At 34.9% G+C, this 2,870-nt stretch overlaps 1 pseudogene; it reads left to right on the top strand.

Annotated features, from left to right (window-relative positions):
• The first annotated feature begins 957 nt into the window (after positions 1–957).
• LOC148943072 (uncharacterized) lies at positions 958–2,870 on the top strand (annotated as a pseudogene).

Raw genomic sequence — 2,870 nt, 5'->3', positions numbered from 1 at the left:
AAATTTTATAATAACTTTTCTTGATCTTTATTTCTTCTCATTTTCAAGCATGCTCCAATTCACAGTCTTTCTTGTGCTATTCTCAAAATGAAACTATTCAGGTCTCAAATAAACGCAGAAACGTGTAAACATGCAAAATGAATCAAACCAGTGCCTTTAGTGTTTTATGACCAAAAGTGCAGAGCATCAGTCACAGTAATATTAGCTATTAGCTCCTGTAGAACCTACTGCGGAAGTACTCGTGAGGTAAATTAATTTTACTTATAGCTACGTGAACAAACAGACAAGATTCCAGGTATAAACATGGTATTTTATTCCGAGATTCCTATACTCAGGTCGTTCTAAATGTGAATAAATGTTGTCCCAGCTTAGATGAACTTGGTGAAGGACAAAAAAACTGCAATTGTTATAGATGACAGTAGTTTTGTAGGTATAACAATCTAGTTATCACCAATAAAGTCTTTAGTCATTAAATGACCCGTAAGTTAAATGGTATCCACATGCTAAATACCATTACAACTAAAACTGATATACTATTGATTAACGTTACTATGTAGTAGCGCAAATGTTACTATTGATTATGTTACTATAAAAAAAATAGTGGCAGGATTCATTTAAGATACTACGGCACAGAGGAGTGCTGTTATCGATGTTAAGAGTAAAGATCATGGTCTTCTACTGTATAGGACTAAATTAGACTTGAAAATTAGGAAGGGAAGTGTCCAGGAAGGTATGACGTTGTTAGATTCCATGATAACAATTTGAGAGAGTTTCCAGGAACATTTCCACACATTCGTCAGAGCGACAAAAGTTTAGCAGAAACATTTGCCCGCATTATTTTTATATTTGGATATATAAGGCTTATGGTTAAAGGGATATACCTATTTCACTGCAATTCATGGCATAAGGACTATAGATCACATGTATACCTGATCGCCGTATCAGGCGATCTTAAGTATGGCCAGTCTACAGGCAGTTGCTGGGGACAAAGGCGAACGCTATTCCACCCCAAATAGCGTAATTATTGTCGTGATGTGTGAAAAGCAGTTAGTGAAAGTTGTAAAGGAGTCAATTATTACTCTGGACACACTAAGAAAATTAGCCCAAACAATCTTCACCCGTCGACGTAAATTGGAGCACTCAAACAAAAATCCCAGCATAACAACGGGAGAAAATATGGAACCAAGACCTGGCACAAATACCATGAAAAAAGAGGTTAGTAAAAGATAAAAGTGGGTTAAAGTTGGAAAAAAAGGTGGCCTAAAGATACAGGCATTTGTAAAAAAAATACTGGGGAAAACGACGATCTTCGATCCTTTCTTCAGGTGTACTATGTATGGTACCAGGAGACGAAATGTTTCACGGCCATCTTGAAAAAGATTTGAAATGCGATAATATACTCGTGAGGAATCCTACACTGTAACAATTATTAATTTTGCTTCTGCCAGGGAAATTGACGACCTGAATTATATCTATAGCGATGCATACGTTCCTCCTGAGGTAGAAGACGATTTATTTAATTATATATTTGATGAAATCATATCGTGGTCACTAGGAGTAGTCTGGAGATTACACCTAATTGAAGAAGCACCATTTCAACTTGGTCTACGTTCGTACAATAATAAGAAGTTGATTGTTATAAGAATGAAAACGCTGAGATTTTCATAATTGGTGTTGGATTTAGTATCAAGTTGTTGAAAAGTCAAAAGTGAAAAGCGACCAGAAATAAGAGACATCATCTTCGGACATCTATAGTTAAATAATTACGTGAAAAAAACAGTCTAATTTTCGAGAAGAATCTAGGAGCGAAAACAAAGAAGCAAAGCTAGAAGAATTGAAGCCTGTCAATATCAAAAATCAGAAAAGAATCCGGTTTGCGACAGTTCACAACTGAAATTACCATGGATGAACCAGGAACTTTCAGTGTGGACAAATTTAAAAAATCAACTAACAATTGCAGGAGTGAAGTTTCCAAGACAAAGATTTATCCCTAGAATTTGGAAAGCGATAGGAAAATGTCGTTGAATTCAAGAAAATTTCTGTACACTGTCTATTAGAAAGGATTTTATCCCTATTTTGAAATTTTATTTTATCGTCAAAGAAAGGCAGTGTGGTCTCCAAATTTATCTACGTTGTGCAGATGATGGATGACAGATTTTTCTTTTCAGCCAACGACCTGAATTATTTTATGGTGATGGATACGTTCCTCCTGAGGTAGAATACGTTTTTGTAAAATTAAATATTTAATACAGTCATATCTTGGTCTCTAGAAGTAATCTCGAGACCAATTCTAATTGGAGAAAACCCATTTCAATTTTGTCTACGTTAGTAAAATGTTAAAAAGTTGATTGTTAGAAGACTGAAAAAGCTGAGATGTTCAAAATTGATGTGGGATTTACTTTCCAGTTGTTTGCAGTTGAAAAGTGAAAAGGAACCAGAAATTAGATAGATCATCTCCGGACAACCATAGTTCTATAATTACTTGACAAAACCAGAGTCTAATTTTCCATAAGAATCTAGAAGCGAGAAAAAAGAAGCCAAGCTAGAGGAATTGAACCCAGTCAATAGCAAACATCAGAAAAAGAATCCAGTTTGCCACTGTACACAACTGAAAATAGTATGGAAGAAACATGAACATTCGGTGTGGACAAATTTGAAAAATCTATTAACAATTGCAGGATTTAATCGTTCAAGGTTAAGATATATTCCTAGCATTTGGGAAGCGATAAGACAATCTCGTTCAACTCTAGAAAAATTGACAGCAAACAAAAGCAATTTATTGTATGAGAAAAAGAAATTGAGTCGTATCAAGTCTACAAAAACAAGTAGATCGGACATATCATCTATGCGCATTTTGGACCACTATTTAA

This window comes from Artemia sp. Qi Xiang Cuo, chromosome 16 (assembly GCF_049724085.1).
Source record: "Artemia sp. Qi Xiang Cuo chromosome 16, ASM4972408v1, whole genome shotgun sequence".
NCBI classification, from domain to species: Eukaryota; Metazoa; Arthropoda; class Branchiopoda; order Anostraca; family Artemiidae; genus Artemia; species Artemia sp. Qi Xiang Cuo.
This window is presented reverse-complemented; position numbering and strand designations above follow the sequence as displayed.